The sequence below is a fragment of the Neovison vison genome, chromosome 5 (genome assembly GCF_020171115.1).
Source record: "Neovison vison isolate M4711 chromosome 5, ASM_NN_V1, whole genome shotgun sequence".
Lineage (NCBI taxonomy): Eukaryota > Metazoa > Chordata > Mammalia > Carnivora > Mustelidae > Neogale > Neogale vison.
The window spans coordinates 151,571,998-151,589,085 of NC_058095.1; the positions used below are offsets into that span (position 1 = coordinate 151,571,998).

General features: G+C 43.8%; 1 non-coding gene across 1 annotated transcript; it reads right to left on the minus strand.

Annotated features, from left to right (window-relative positions):
* Window positions 1–1,486: 1,486 nt before the first annotated feature.
* Window positions 1,487–1,559, minus strand: TRNAF-GAA. Its single transcript has one exon. It is a non-coding gene; the product is annotated as a tRNA-Phe (tRNA).
* Window positions 1,560–17,088: the final 15,529 nt, after the last annotated feature.

Consider the following 17,088-nt stretch of genomic DNA (forward strand, 5'->3'; position numbering starts at 1 on the left):
ACCAGGGAAGGCTTTTAGTTTCTTCCTATAGCTCCCCTCATTCTTACGCACACATCTTAACCAAACATCACAACAGCGCGTCAGGTGCAGTAACCTTTAAGAGGTAGCAGATGTTAGATGCCTGAAGTACATTAGGTTTAATCTTTGCAATCCTACAAGGACGATTATATGTAAAATAAGGATAATGATGCATACCTTATTAGGGAATTATGAAGATCTAATACTTTCTGGCACATAGTGAGAGGTCAATAAAGAATGCTCAGTTAATGAATGAATTAATAACCTGAGAGCACACAGTACTTCAGCAACCCGAAGTACCCTTCCAAAACAATAGAGCTAGATGTGCAAGACCTACCCCCTAAATCCCAAGAGGGATTGTCTTCCACGTGCGGACCAGCAATGCACCACCACATACTCCTTTTCTAGTGGCCTAACAGGTCGAAATTTCCTCCTCGCTTAAGTCAAATCTACATCCTTGCAACTGCTCGCCCGGGGTCCCGGCTCAGCTCCCAGGATCCCACCCAAAACAGGAGGGTTTAGGATCAGCTACGAGAGCTGATCACACCCCCAACACGCACACTCACTATGAAAGCCCAAACGCTCCGAAAAAGATGTATGTCGAGCACGTGTCGGAGTTTTATTTCAGACTTGCAGGCTAAAAGACAGGAAAAGGAAAAAGCTTGTTCACAGAAACAGACGAGGAAAGGGCTCTCTTCGAAATACAAAGGAACGTCTAGAATGAGGGGATCCTCCAACTTCAGCGGCTTCTTGAATCTCCCTCGCAGGGCTTGTTACAACACCTAAGGCTGGAAACCAGTTTCTGAGACAGTAAACCGGAGGTGGGGCCCAGAAGAGGCTGCTGGTCCGGGGGCCGCACTTGGAGAACCCCAATAGTGTAGTTTAGGTGCGAGGCACTAATTTAACAGAGCTGTGAGGCCGCCGCGGCTTTACCCTTTTGGTAAGTGACCCTGATTATGGCCCCGGGGCGGCCCCGCGGGCGCCTCTAACCGGAAACGCGGAGCCGCCAAGTTCCCTTAGGGGCGAGGCCCGCTGGGGGCCGCTCGATTCAACAGAGGGTCTTGCTTTTCAAGCCGGGCTGCTCCCGGGGGTGAAATTTGCGTTGAAATTGTGTTTCTCGCTCCGCGAGACACTAGGAGCGCTTCCTCACACCAGCCCCTGCGCGCATCGCCCCGCCGTCGCCGCAGGCGCGCGGGGCCCAGAGCCGAGGGGCTCCGCCGGGAGCTGCGGGACTCCGCGCGGAGCGACCCCCTGCCCCCACCCCCCGGCTCCGCAACGCGCATGCGCAGCAGCGCCTCCGACGCCCGCCAAAACGGCGCCCCGGAAGTGGGAGTGCGGGGGGGCCGCTGTCCCGGGGGCGCCGAGAGCGGCCGCTTCTAGTGCTCGCTCGCCTTTCCTTCACGTTCTTGGTTTCAAGCGAGCCCTGCGACCGGAGATGAGGGACTCCCTCCGGACTAAAAAGGAGAGCTGCCGAAACCCGGGATCGAACCAGGGACCTTTAGATCTTCAGTCTAACGCTCTCCCAACTGAGCTATTTCGGCGCCTTTTCGACTGTCTTTAGACTAGACTATTACTGAACCCTGTGCGTCCGCCCCTTCCGTCTCTGCTCAGCCGCCGCTCGGAGCGCTCCTTCCTGGTCCTGTGAAACGGTCACCTCAGAGCTCCGCCTTGCTCTTCAGCCGCGATTAGACGCGACCCGCGCGTTCCTTAACTTTCTTCAACGTCATCCGAATGTCTGACTGAATTACGAACAGGGATCCCGGGCGCGCCCGGGCGCCGGCTGCCGGGCTCCTCTGCGCCCCCGCGGGCGAGCGAGTCTCCCCCCGCGGCGTGGTGCCCCGGGCCGGTCCTCTGCCCCCGGGGGCAGGTCCTTCCCGCCGACCCGCGCCGGGCTGTGGTCGTGCACCGGTGTCATCACCGACATGAAGGAGCGCGCGAGGGCGTGGAGGCAGGACCGTAGCCGCCCCGGGATGCTGGGTCCTCGGGGTGCCCCTTGAACCTGCAACCACTTTACACGCAGTCGGCCTGGCACTCCGCGGGCGCCCCGAGTGGTGCTCATTAGGGACGGTTCCCCAGCGCCAGAGCTGCTTCCTACGCCGGTAGACGAGATGTGTCCGAAGCATTCGCTACGTGCCAGGCACAGACGTTCTGCAAAGCCCAAACATCCTATTGTTTTATAGGGTTTTTTTCTCTCTCTCTCTAATTAATTTGTGATTTCTCTAAAAGCAGCAGCGATTACCGTAACGGCCTTTTAGTCCCCCCCTTAGAGCTTTGCGTTTAAGTGGAACCTTCGCAGGCAATTTGAAGAGATGCATGGATGAGCGCCTTCGAATGTGAAAGATTGAATATTGGAAGCGTTTGCAATCGCTAAGGTGTAGAATCGCCTTCTGAGTTCCTTTTTTGTGTCAAATCCAGATAAGAGAAGAGCTTGAGATTTTTTAAAATATATTTTTTATTTTCAGCATAACAGTATTCATTATTTTTTCACCACACCCAGTGCTCCATGCAATCCGTGCCCTCTGTCATACCCACCACCTGGTACCCCGACCTCCCACCCCCCGCCACTTCAAACCCCTCAGATTGTTTTTCAGAGTCCATAGTCTCTCATGATTCACCTCCCCTTCCAATTTCCCCCAACTCCCTTCTCCTCTCTAACTCCCCATGTCCTCCATGCTATTTGTTATGCTCCACAAATAAGTGAAACCATAAGATAATTGACTCTCTCTGCTTGACTGATTTCACTCAGCATAATCTCTTCCAGTCCCATCCATGTTGCTACAAAAGCTGGGTATTCATCCTTTCTGATGGAGGCATAATACTCCATAGTATATATGGCCACATCTTCCTTATCCATTCATCCGTTGAAGGGCATCTTGGTTCTTTCCACAGCTTGGCGACCGTGGCCATTGCTGCTATAAACATTGGGGTACAGATGGCCCTTCTTTTCACGACATCTGTATCTTTGGGGTAAATACCCAGGAGTGCAATTGCAGGGTCATAGGGAAGCTCTATTTTTAATTTCTTGAGGAATCTCCACACTGTTCTCCAAAGAGGCTGCACCAACTTACATTCCCACCAACAGTGTAAGAGGGTTCCCCTTTCTCCACATGGCTAAGGAGGGGAAGGAGACCCCAAAAAACTTGCGGACAACATTGATCTGTGAAGGCTTTGTGGGGATTACTATGGAAGAAGGGGCAGTTTGGAGCAGCAGATCCTACATAAAGACACAAGAAGAGAGGACTTGAGCATCATAAATGCAGCTACCTTTGACTTTGTCCTCAAAACTTCCCCATTTTGGGGAAGTGGCTGGTAACTTTTGATGGGATTTGAGGTGGGAGTCTGGGAGAAGAAAAGGTCCAGCATCTGAGGGGAGATGGAGGAAGAAGGATAGGACAGAGAAAAGAAGGAAGAGCACCACCAATCAGCTTCACATGTTCACAACCTGATGTGGTCAGATCCTTTGGCAAATTACAAGATCAGAGCAACTACATTGTAGGAGTGATCATTCGTTGAGTAAAGGTGGATTTCCGGATGTAGGTTTGGGGATGTATGTCACGATGAATGGGGTGGCCATGTAGCTCTGTGTGCCCAGGACACTCTCAGAACTCTGTCCCAGAAATACCTCCTTCACTCCTACAAGTCTCCTGTGACCGGAGAAATGAACGATGGCATCATCCAATTTATAAGCAGCGAAAAGACCCCACAGCTTGATGCTGGGTTAAGAACTCTACCAGTTTCACCATGCGTGAAAAGATTTTTAACATCAGCTCCATATTTGTTGTTGCTCTTTTACAAAGGAGATTGAAGGTTTCCAGGTTATAGGGTCATTGTTCCCTATGGTGATAACTGGCCACCTTTGCGACCCTGCTCGAACTACTGAGTAGGTCATAGTTTCGGCAATACATTGGTCTACACTGTTTTCAGTGATGTCATCACTCTGCAAAGCTAGCTTTTTAGCAGTTCTGATAAAAAGTAATTGCTCACAGGGGCACCTGGGTGGCTCAGTAAGTTAAGCCTCTGCCTTTGGCTCAGGTCATGATCTCAGGGTCCTGGGATCGAGCCCCACATTGGGCTTTCTGCTCAGCTGGGAGCCTGCTTCCTCCTCTCTCTCTGCCTGCCTCTCTACCTACTTGTGATCTCTATGTGTCAAATAAATAAAATCTTAAAAAAAAAAAAAAGTAATTGCTCACGAAAATAAATGTGTTCTAGGAAATAGACATGGTGATTTCCCATCTGCTTCAAGGCATGAGAAATTGTGCACTACTGATTGTTGTTTCAAACACACCATTGTTAAGTAATGATGGTTATTTAAGGATGAAATAAAAATGTAACTTTCTTTCAATTTATGTATAGAATTCTGCCAAACAATTACAAAGCTTTTGGTCATAAATATTTAATAAGTTATTTGGGCCTGAATATTTAATAAAAGGAACTGTTCAGGATTTCTTTTGGTCTGGGGGCATCGGAAAAAATTACGGAGACTCTAAGAGTATCATGAAAGCTTGAAGACCTCTTGCGTAGCACCTTAATGTTGATAGCAGAAATGAAATTATTACTGAATTTGGGAGAAAACGTGACTTTGTTCAGTAAGATTGCAGAGGCAGGAAGAACCATCAGAAATCCCACAGAGACCAAGCGCCAAGGGCTAAAGCAAAGTGAAAATCTGTGCACATACATCACAATAAGGGACGGATGATAAAGACATTGGCACTCAAATGAAGATAAAACGTTGAAGACACCATGTTGAAAAGAAGTTTTGCGTAGGCTGCAGTCCTATCTTCCAAATTAGCCCTAGGATTTTGGCAGTCCAATCTAATTACCTATGATAACTATGAAAACTAATTACAACAACTAACTGGAAGACCTAAGAATAATACAACTAAAGAAAATATGTTGTATATAGTTACAGTGCCTAATAAGTTTTTGAGCTGCTGTCAATTGATAATTTGTCCTTAGTTGTGCGCATGCACACACACACACAGAGAGCACTTACTTTAAGTTGCCTCTGATTTTATGTCTTTATTTCTTTAATTTAATTTAATTTTTTCAGTGTACCAAGATTCATTGTTTATGCACCACACCCAGTGCTCCATACAATCAGTGCCCTCCTTAATACCCACCACCAGGCTCACCCATCCCCATACCCCCTCGCCTCCAAAACCCTGTTTGTTTCTCTGAGTCCACAGTCTCTCATGCATTGTCTCCTCCTCCGATTTCCCCCAACTCACTTTTCCTTTCCTTCTCCTAATGTCCTCTGTTATTCCTTATGCTCCACAAGGAAGTGAAACCATATAATAATTGACTCCCTTTGCTTGACTTATTTCACTCAGCATAATCTCCTCCAGTCCCATCCATGTTGATCCAAAAGTTGAGTATTCATCCTTTCTGATGGACTGAGATTTTAATCAACACTTCTCAAAAGCGTTAAAAAGCTGGGAATGTATCAAAAGGACGTAAGTGCTAGTTTGAAGGGGCTCCCACTGACCATATCTGGGCTAATCAGAACATCAAAATGAATAAAGAAATTAATAGATTATGTACACTTTGGATAAATAAAGATCCACGGGGACAATAATAGAGGGGAGAGGACTACAGGTTCTGGTTTACAGGTGAATGACTTGCACGGACTGATAGATGTGGAGAAAGTGGTAGCAGTGGACATCTCCATGGTCCAAGCATCATCGTAAAGACCGGTTCAGCCAAGAATCGCCAATGGATGCTAAGTCTAGGGGAAGTCATATGATGAGCAGGACCACTGCACGGTGTCAAAATTATCTCTCCATAATAATTGCAAGGGGAAAAATAGAAACTATATATACCATGGAGAAACTGGACAATGTCTTGATCTAGTCATCAAGATTAACATCACCCATGAAGGACATTCAGATATCATGTGCCTCCTAATGTGATTTTCTGGAAAGGATACAACGTCACTTACATGGTGGTCCAGCCAAGAATGTACATCCTGACTTTAATCATGAGGCAACATTAAATAAATCCAAAGTAAAGGTCATTCTAGTAAATGACTGGCCTGCATTCTTCAAAACTCACACTCAGGAAAAGGAAGACAAGCCAAGGAACAGTTCCAGATGGAGGAGGGAGAAGGAGACATGACCACAGCGTGATAAAGAGCAGTATGTGATCCTGGACTGATTCCCATCTGGAAGGAGAAAATGCTTTAAAGGATATTAATGGAAAAATTGGAGAAATTGGAACATGGGCTGTGGATTATATAGAAGTGTTATATCGATGTGAAATTTCCTCGAGTTGGCAACCACGGTTAAGTAAGAAAATACCCATGGTTTTCAGGAACCATACTGAACAATTAAGGAATAAAGAGACATCATATCTGCAATCTCAAGTGGGCCCTTAAGTGGGCCCACAAAATCAAATAATATGTGAGAATATAAAAAAGTATACAGAGAAAAATATTGAAAGTTGGTGAATCTAGGTAAAAGATACATGGGGCTTCTCTGCATCATTCTGTAACTGTTCTGAACGTTGGAAACTCAGAATTAAAAAAATAAAATAAAAATAAAAGTGTGGTACTTTTATGGAGCCAGACAATTTCAGTTAGAATCACAGATTAGAATACGAGAAATGGAAGAGAATTTCAGGTTGAGTCAGCCTGATCCACACATTTATCAGAACACTGAGGCCCAGAGGCATTATAAATAATGGTTAGGTTACCTTCAGAGAGGGCTACTGCAAGAAAGTACCATCAGTGGGGTACAGGAAGTTATTCTCTAACAGTTTGGAGGCTGCAAAGTCCAAGATCAAGGTGTCAGCTGATTAGGGGCCTGGTGAGAGCTCTTTCTGGCTTGCAGAAGGCAGCTTTCCCTCTCTGCATGCTCTCACAGCCTTTCTTTGCTGCCTGTGCAGAGAGAAACCTCTCTCTTCCCCTTCTTAGAAAGCCACCAATCCTATTGGACTAGGCCCCTACCCTATGAGCTCTTTTACGTTAATTACCTCCTAAAAGCTCTATTTCTTTTTTTGTTGTTATTTTTAAACTGTTGTTTTTTTTTTTTTATTTTTTCCCCCTCACCATAGCAGATACCCTCCCCAGTGTCCATCACCCAGCCCTTTTTCTAAATACAGTCACAATGGGGAAAACGTATTCAACATATGCATTGGGACTGAAGAGACTCTATTCCCCCCAGACACAATTAATTAGGGGCTGCACTGACTGCTGACCTATAGAGCATAGTCTTTAGCTCACTCCAAATGCTTGTAATATTGTTTTTTGAAGAAAGTTCCTATTTCAATTAAAAATTGTTATGAGACAGGGGTATCTGGGTGGCTCAGTGGGTTAAGCCTATGTCTTTGGCTCAGATCATGATCTTAGGGTCCTGGGATCGAGCCCCACATTGGGCTCCCTGCTCAGCAGGGAGCCTGCTTCATCCTCTCTCTCTCTCTCTCTGCCTACTTGTGATCTCTCTCTGTCAAATAAATGAAATCTTAAAAAAAATTGTTATGAGACAAACCATGGAAAGAGCTCAGATGTCCATCTGAGATATATACATATCACATCTTCTTTATATATATATATATATATATATATATATATATATTTATGTACACATACACACAGGAATATTATTCAGTTGTTAAAAATAAAATCTTGCCATTTTCAGCAACAATGTGGATGGAACTAGAGGTTATTATGCTAAGTGAAATAAGTCAATCAGAGAAAGGCAATTATTATATTATCTTATATGTGCAATTTAAGAAACAAAACGGATGAACATAGGGGAACATAGGTGAGGTTAAAATAAAATAAGATGAAAATAATCAGAGGCAAATCATAAGAGATTCTTAATTACTGGAAACAAATGAGCATTGCTGGAGGGGATTGGGGAGAAATCGGGTAAGTGGGTGATAACTGGGTGCTATACAAGACTGGTGATTCACTGAACTCTACTCTAATAATATACCATATGTTCATTAACAGAATTTAAATTTTAAATACGTATTTAATTAAAAAATTTTTTAAAGAAAAAAAATAAAATTTATGTTAAAAAAAATGGCATGAGCATCCACATCTGAAACAGGAATCTGGTGTTAGGGCTCAGCTTTTCCTGGTAGATGGTTTTTTATGGACATGTCTCTGTATTTTGAAGTTCCCTGTGTGTAGAAAATAATACATTTGCTTGAGGGATATAAAGCGGTTTCTCCAAAGTTATATATTAAAGTGGTAACTTAGGGGTAAAGTATAAAATAGTTAATAGATTGTAAATATCATCAGTGCATTGAATTGATCCAAAAGAAGTTAATTTATTTAAAGCTATTAAACCACAAGTCTATAAAGACCTTATTGTTTTTTGTTTTTGTTGAATCACATACATCAGTATAAAGCCTCTGGGCGTACTTACCAGGCCAAAAACAATCAAGTAAATTATACTCAAGAACAACCTACCGAGCTTTTTGTACATTCTAATCCAATCCTCCCACAACCATCAGACAAATGCCTAACTACCCATGTGGATTTTGCACAATGCCCTACAGGCCAGAAAACTTGGATTCCAGAGCTTGAGTTTCAGAGGCTTGGGTGCTTTTTAAATACTGTCAGCTTAATTGCCTGCCTCCTTTTTGATGAAATGGGCCAGCCTCCCAACTGTATCTCTGTCCCATCTCCCCACTCCGCCCCGGCAACTAAGGGATAAAGCCTGATAATTTACCCAAAGAAGTAAGAGGAAATGAACTTAGCACAGGAGTTTTCTAAATCCCTTGATGATGATGGATGATGGTGATGATGATGATGATAGTGATAATAATAATAATAATAATAATAACAAAACAGACACAAGAAATAAATCCGTGTGTTCCTTTGTGTTCCATGAGCATGCACAAGTGGTGGCGTACGATGACCAGAGACTCAGGAAGGGAGGCCAGGACACAGATGCCCCTGTGCTCTTTGGTCCCGATGTGCCTCCAACTTTCCCGGCAGCTCTGCTTCTTGACTCTGTACTGCTTTCACCCACTTCTCTAGTCCTGTTGTTTTGTACCCTTAAACCCCAACTCCATGTCCCATGATTGGCCAATCCCTAACCCACCGGCTTTTACTCAGGAGCCTTGGCGACAGGTCAGGGGAAGTCTCTACCCTTCCTCCCTGTCGTCCTTGCACAACCAAGCCAGAGATTTTTTTAGAGTGTGTTTGTGGGTAGGTGGGATGGGCTGAGAGCAAGGGACAGTGGGTTGGCTGCAGTCCAGACTTGGGCAGGACTGCCCCGGGTGAGGCAGGAGACTCAGGGAATTTGCTCTCCTCCATCTTAAAACTGGGCACATTTCCAGGGATCGCCTCAATTCGAGGGCAGAAAGCAGGTTCCTGACACCAGATTTACCTCTCAGGTATCCAGCCCTTTCCCATCATTGACAACTGGAAATGCTGACCACACCGGGTCTTTGCCAACACATAAGGCTTCCTGTGATTGAGAAGCTGCAGCTCCCGTACACCGTCATTTGTGGTACTCCCACAGTACAGATCCTCCTGGATGGGCAGGCTGGAACCAATCCCACCAGACAGAAGCACCTCTTCAGACGGCACATACTGCCTCTGAGCAATGATTGTCTCAATGACTGGATAAGGGGGTGTGACTGACACTTCTCTTCTTGTCCCCTGCAGAATGCAAGAAATAAAATCAAAGTGTTGTTACTTGTCTTCACAAGAAGGAACCCCTGACATTCAATCACATTGGTGCCTACATCGTATTTACAAAGTGACCTCCAATCAACTGGGACAGTGGCCTCTCCCTCATGTGAGTCGATGAAAGTGGTTAACGATTCCCAGGATCACACAGCTATTTGGTGACTGACATGGGACAGCCCAGCCTCAACTCCCAGGCCAGAGCTGCCACCTGGCATCATGCTTGTCCCATCTTAGACCAGCTTTTGCAAAATACGGCAGTTCCTTTCAATCTACGATCCACATGCACTTTGGGGACATTAAGGTTTTGAGGCAAATGGTCTTCTTGACCTTACTCGGCACTGAATTTTGCCACTTACACTAACCTGGCTCATTCCCCCCAGCCCATGAAGAAGCCTTATTCCAATGTTGCTCTGAGGACCTGCTAGAAACTGTTTATATCTTACTCTAAGTAGAAATCCCTCTCCCCATTTTTATGGGCCTCCTGTTGTATTATAATGTAATAGGCATAGCATCACCTATGAAGTCTCCTTGACAAAAAAAAATGTTTGATCTGAAACGGTTCAAGTCCCGAAGCAGAACTAACTTCCAGTGTATAAGAAATTCAGAGAGAGCAGAAAGAAGTTAAATGACACCATGAAGAAATAACCAGATGAATCCAGAGTATGAGATACTCTCTAAGATATCTGGCCTGCCGTCTTCAGAATGTCACCATCATGAAAACAAATAAAAACATCTCTCTATTTAAGAGGGTAAGATAATGTAACCAAAAGTAATGTGTGGACATTTATTGGATCTTGTCATGGGGGGAAAAAAAACAAGCTCTAAATAAGAGACTTAGGAGGTTGTAGGGGAGGGGAAAAAAAATTCTGAAACCCTCCTAGCTTCTCAGCAGAAGCCCTAGAAATTAGACTACCAACGACAGATTAAGGAAAGAAATGCAAACAGGAATTTTCTAACCTGGGATGTACACACACAGGTGGGAGGGCCCAGTGATGAGTAATTCAAGCATCTTAACAAAAGAACGATAAATCTGTAAAGAAGTGACAAGACCAAGGGAGAAGACCAAGTTTCTAGGGCAGCAAATTGTGGGAAGATAAATGTATAGAAAACCAATGGCAGAAAAGGTCTGTTGGTGAAGTTGGCTACACAGATTCCTCTGGTGCCCTTTGTAAGCTGATTAGGGTGTCCTGTTGTCACTGGTGATTAATTTGTGTCCTTCCTGGTAAGAAGGGAAGGGGCATCTTCACAAATTTATGTCTGGCTTTTAAGCAAATAATGGGAAGGGAGAGAGTTTCTTGTCTATGCTTCTTGTCAATAGCCTTCAGCTCCAAATAATCTTTATTTATGCCAAAGTGGCTTGTTTTGGGGGGCATATTCTGCCAATTCTCAGGGAAATATGGAGAAATGTAAATACATGTATTAGGAAATAACTATTGGTTTTCTTAAGGATGAAATGGTATATTGCCATTATTTTGGAAAATGCTTTGGGTTTTTTGGAGATTTATGCTGAAGTATTTTGGGTAAAATGTCATAAAGTCTCAACCTTATTTTCAAATGTGTCAAACAGACACATACAAATCAAATCAATATAGCAAAATGAAGCCAAGTGGAGAAAATATTTCTTTCACTTCTGCATGTTTTAAATTTTTCATAAATAAACATTTAAAAAGGTAAATATTAGTGTAATCTCACAGATCCTAGAAATTTCTGAATATCATGCTACTTTTCACAAAAGATCAAAGAACTTTGTTCCTTAATAATGGGATTTCGGTATGAGAACGTGACTTAGGGATACATTTTATGAAACAAGAGAAGCCCTTCCTAAAATCCATAATCAATCTAAGCAGTCCTTTTGTCCATCTATTGCTAAGATTTGTACTATACACATAAGAACCACATTTTTGGAATCACCAAATCAGGAAATGTGGTCTGACAAAGGATGTCTCCCTCTTACTTCTGCTTTTACTCTCATGAAAGCTTTACAAAGCAAAGAACCAAAACATATATAGATGTTGTTTTTTAATTTAATATATAATGATATTTAATATATAATAATATTTAATATATAATACCTTTCTCAGAGGAAAAATAACACAATTAAATAAAATTATACTGTTTCAAGAAGATTCGGAATGCAGTTTCCATATCTTACAGTTAATTCCAGTGTGATTTACTGCAAAATCTCTCTTTTGCTTTACAAGGTCAACTTAATAATCTATCATGACATATGTTGGGAATAAAAATGTCTTCCTTGTCTTTTATTCTTAACTTTTAATTTCCTTTTTGAATCAGGCTTTCAGTTTTGACCTTCACAATTACTAAGGAAAATCAGATTATAGTAATTAGAATGTTGCAGAAACATCATCTAAAACTATGGTTTGATTAATCCATTAACTTAAGCAACCGTAATTTCAACTCCTGAGAATTTTAAACTGATTTAATTTTAGCTATGTGATTCACTCATTTTTTTTTAATGATAACTGAAATAGTTGAGTAAGTCAGAGGTAGCACACTTATTTAGAACGTTACCAAGGCAAAAGGAAAACCTGCAGAGTAGCAGATTAATATAAGGGAAATGTGTATTTTCTAAACGTTAACACATGGAATTTTCACTTGATATGTAACATCCAAAGAGATAAAATGAACATTCTACTTTGGAGGCTTTTTTCTGGGCAAAGAAAATTGCTTTATATTTTCACCTAAGTTTATTCTATTAAAAAAAGTGGTGGAGGGGAGAAGGTCAGAACTTCAGAGCCATAAATCGAAGTTTTAAAATTTGTTAGAAATAGAAAGACATTTCTCAAGGGCTTATTTGTCCTCTTTTATTTACTATTTCTCAACTTTGTAAATTTTCTTCAGCATTTTACCTGAAAATGGGCTTTCCCCTTCTCCTATCCCTATAGTTAATCCTCACAGCTATCTTCATTAAGTGAGCAAAATTTTCACTCCAGGTCCATAGATGGGGGACTAGGCAAAGTGTAGAACTATTTTTAGACATTCAATTCAAGGGTTTTCCACCAGTTTGGCACCAAGGGAGGAAGTCTACAAGTTAGAATTACTTTTACTCCTCAACATTGACCTAATTAAGTCAGAATGATGAAAAGGGGGCTCCCACTTTATACATTTAGGATAGAAAGATTATACTGATAAAGCAGAAGGTTTTCCATCACTGGGCAAAGCTCATCTTTTTGAGTGTGTCCTTTGGAACATAATGAGTTTAGCTATAAACATAAGAGTATTAGAAATACCATTAAAGCCAAGGAAAGATCAAAGAGCCATTTTTCAACGTGTTAACCTTAAACATAAAACTGCGAATTATTTTACCAGCAAATGTGGGTTCATTGGGAATAAGAGGGAATGGTAATCCTGGACACACAGCCTAAGCCAAACCGTAGGCAACTCTGAAGAACAAAAGAGAGGACAGCTCTTTTATAGAGGAAAAAAGGGGGTGGGGGAGGGGGAGGGCTCTTATAAACTAAAAGTCCATTGGGGTAAACTGGGAGTTTGAAGTATAGTAGCTTCTCGTTGTCTGAGCAGTGACTGTCCCTCATGGGCTGAGCTGCTGGGAGGTGGGGGATGAGAGGGTAGAGAAAACTTCCTCCTTCTTCCTGCTGGGATAGGAAAGTAGAATGGATTAGAAAAGACCCCCTCTTCTTCTTGGGTCTGCAATTGAAAACTAGTGCTGGCATGAGAGGCCCCCTGCCACCACATCTCCCCCCAGTTCCAGCCTAAATGAGGTTTCCTTTTATTAATTTTCACAGAAGATATGTTTCTCCAAGGAAGAACCAAAGTGGGAATTAATGATCAGTCCCTCTAAACAACTACAGAACATACGTGAAATCTGTGGCAAGCATGAGACTTGGCAAACGGGTTTGTCTCTTAACATCTTGCAAAACTGGTTGGTCTCTCGACTCGTGCAGTTCAAGGAAAAAGGGAGTTTCAAGTGGTCCATGGAGTACGAAAAGAACAAGGGGCTCTGCCTGGAGTGAGGATGAGGAGACGATGAAGGAGATTGGCTGGATGGAAAGAGAGGCAGAGAGAAACCGAGAAAGACAAAGAGACATGACAGACCCTGCTCCTTTATAACCCCATAGACGGTTAGAGATGCTGCATGTCCAGGTTGTGGGATGCAGGGATGATTACACGGCTGGGCACATCAAGACTGGTAGAACACACATACCCATAAATTCATGACCATTTGAATAAAGAGCGGTGGTAATATACAGGACAGGACCTCAGCATCTGCAGGCAGATGGAACTTGGGGGAATAGATGACATTTCCGTGGCCACATGTGATGGTGGCTCGGATGGAGCTGCCAGGAAGGCGGGAGAGCCTGTGTGTCCAGCACCCTTTGGGGTCTGAAGCACTGAGCATCGAGGACCCAGAGTATATTTTCTATACCAGGAAGTGGTTTGATTTCTAAAAATCCAAGTCCAGGAAAGTGTGAAGGAAAGGTCTGAGTGGATAGGGTCTGGAGGGGAAACCAGCGGGGAAGGAACAGCATTAAGTATAAGGTGGTGGTGAGGGAGCTTTAGAAGAGACGCCATTTTTCAGAGATGGTCAAGGAGGAATCAGCAGGATTTAGTAACTACAGACATGGACAGTGAGACAAAGTCAATGATGGCATCGGAGTTAGTGGCTTTGAATAGGGTGAATGGGGACAATATTTTTTCAAGACCACGAACACAAGAGGCAGACTACTCTGGGACTGTGGAGGAGGGGGGTTCTCCAGTATTTCTGTGAGAGCTGAGAAGTTGATTCCATCTTCCGGAATCCAGATGGGGGGACCAGGATGCCATAGACACTCTGAGCCTAGAACCCAGGAAAAAAGGTAAGTGCTGGGAGAATGAAATGTGATATCATAATCACCATGAAGATAGGAGTTGAGGCAAAGAAATGAATGAGGCCCCATCAGGGGAGCATGTGAGTGAGGGGCCCCAAGGAAGGAATTCTGGGAACATCATCACTTGGGGCAGTGGTTCTCAACTAGAGGTGATTTTGCTCACCAGGGGACAGTTGAAAACACCCGAAGGCATTTTTGGTTGTCACAACTTCGGGAGGAACAGAGGCCAGGGATGTTATTAAACCTTCTACAAAGCACATGACAGCCCCTCACAACCAAGACTGATCCAGCCCAAAATGTCAATTTAGGGAATGGGAAGAAGAAGAAGAAGAAGAAGGAGAAGGAGAAGAAGAAGAAGCCAGCAAGGAGGACAGAGTGGAGAAATGGGGAGTGAGATGGGAGAGTGTTGTCTCCAAAGATCAAGGAAGAACAAGTTTTAACAAATGGGGCATAAGGAGGGCCACATGCTGTGGGGGAAACAGGAAGAAGATTGGTCTTTGGCTTCCCGTTTAGGAGGTTGACTAAAGTTGGTGAAAACAGACTCAGAAAGTAATGGGGCAAAAGTCAGGGGATCGCGAGGTGAACACATGGGGAGTGGGGAGGACACTCTCGAGTCTGTTGGTAAATAGAGGAGGGAGACCAAGACAGGAGGCAAGACAGGAAGCAAAGAAGCAGAGATTCCTGTTTTCTCTATTTTTTTCCTGTGAAATAAAAATAAATACATTTTATTTATGTTCTGGGCACTATCCTGATGTTTTACATGCATTACCCCATTTAAAATTCACAGTAAAATGGGGATATTGAGCCCCAGCTGAAGAAGTGTGCTGAAGATCACAGAAGCAGGAAGTGGTGAACTGGACTTTGAACTTGGAAGTGCTAGGGGCTTTCCTGAGCTTGGTGGTGTTTCAGGGTTGCAGCTGCTGACTTTCAGCTGCCTGTTTGGATGGCTCAAAGGCAGTGTTCAAAATCGAGAAACAGGTCAGGACAGCCTTACAACCAACGCTAGTGCTCACTTTATTCACACCCAGCAGGAGGCTAACAAAATGATCCTAGGACACTGAAGTTCTCCATCTCAGTTTTGGACAGCTGGGTGTAGGCTTCCTCAAGACCTTGCCAGCTGTACAATGCTGTGTGACTGATCCCTTGCTCGGTCCTTCCAAGCAGGTGACAGCCCAGAAGGAAGTCTGTCTGGGCATGGTTGTCCTGGCACTCACTCTGGCTGATCCTCTTCCAAAATCTCCTGAATCATGGACTGGTGGAAGGAAATTTGTAGTGCCGATGGATCTGGGTGGCTAGGATTTTGTGAGCTTGAACACAGCTGCTTCAGGGTTACTCAAGAATGTTCAAAGGTGAGCACCAGTTTTCACATTTGCTCTGGTCTAGGAGACACAACTCCAGCCCTCGTGACCGTTATATCATTTTGCCTTTTTCTACAATAGTAACCAAAGAATGGACTGAGAATGAGTGAGATCCCAACTGGATCAGGAATGCAACATTGGATAAAAATCAAGAGCTCCTTCCCTGGGGCATATAGAAGGGAAGCAAGCAGGAACAGATGAAAGCATTGCTTATGGTTTTGAGGACCTGCTTATTTAGTTTGGGTACCCCCCAACCTTTGGGGGTTGAGTACCCCTATACCTAAAACTTAGACATTTTCTTCAGCAATATCCTCTAGTATAGGGGTAGAATTAGGCAAGGAGAAAGGTTAGGTTCATTCAACGTTGGACTAAGGAAAGATACTTGAAACACAGTAGGCATTCAATAGTAGGGACTGAATGAATGAATAAATAAATGAATGGACAGATGAATGAATGAAACATTGGAGCACAGGCAGCGGAATGAAGAGAGCTGGGAATGCGTTTACACCACTGGAGACAACGGGGGTCCAGACTGACTAGGAAGAGCTGTGAAGCCACATGGAACATGAAGAGACAGACCGCTGAGGCTGATGTGACTGGGGTCTGAGGTGGGAACAGGATTGGAGGTCCCCGAAACTCATGTCCATGGAGATGCCCTCCACGGAGATGCTCCGATTAATGTTTATCATCATGTCACTAAAAACGATCTGCTTCCAACTCACCAGCTGGAAAACCAACAACAACATAAACAGGCAGTTCAGAGAAAAAGGAACATAAGTGGCCCATAAACAGACACAGAGGACTTGAACTAGCTAAAGGTTACAGAAGGGCAATGAAACAACAGAATGTATCTTCCGAATTGGCACAGATTAAAGGGTTTGTTAACATCTACGACAGGTGTCGCCCTCGACCCGCAAGGACGACAAGAAGCCCCGGTTCTGGTGTATCTTCTCTCACTTTATTTCCGCAAGTCTACACACTTATATACGTTTGCATGACCAATCAGCGAGCAAGGTGACCAATAAGGGGCCAAGCAATGGGGAGAGCCAATGAGAGTCCTGTTACTATGCTGATTAAATTTGAAACAGCCAATGACCATGTCCTCCTTTAGGCAAGCTTCACCAGAAAGTTCGTTGTTTACTTGCAGCATATTTTGCTGGCAGTGAGCCAAGCGCCATCTTGTAATGGCGGGGACTTTCCCGGCCGGATGCGGTCCCCGAAA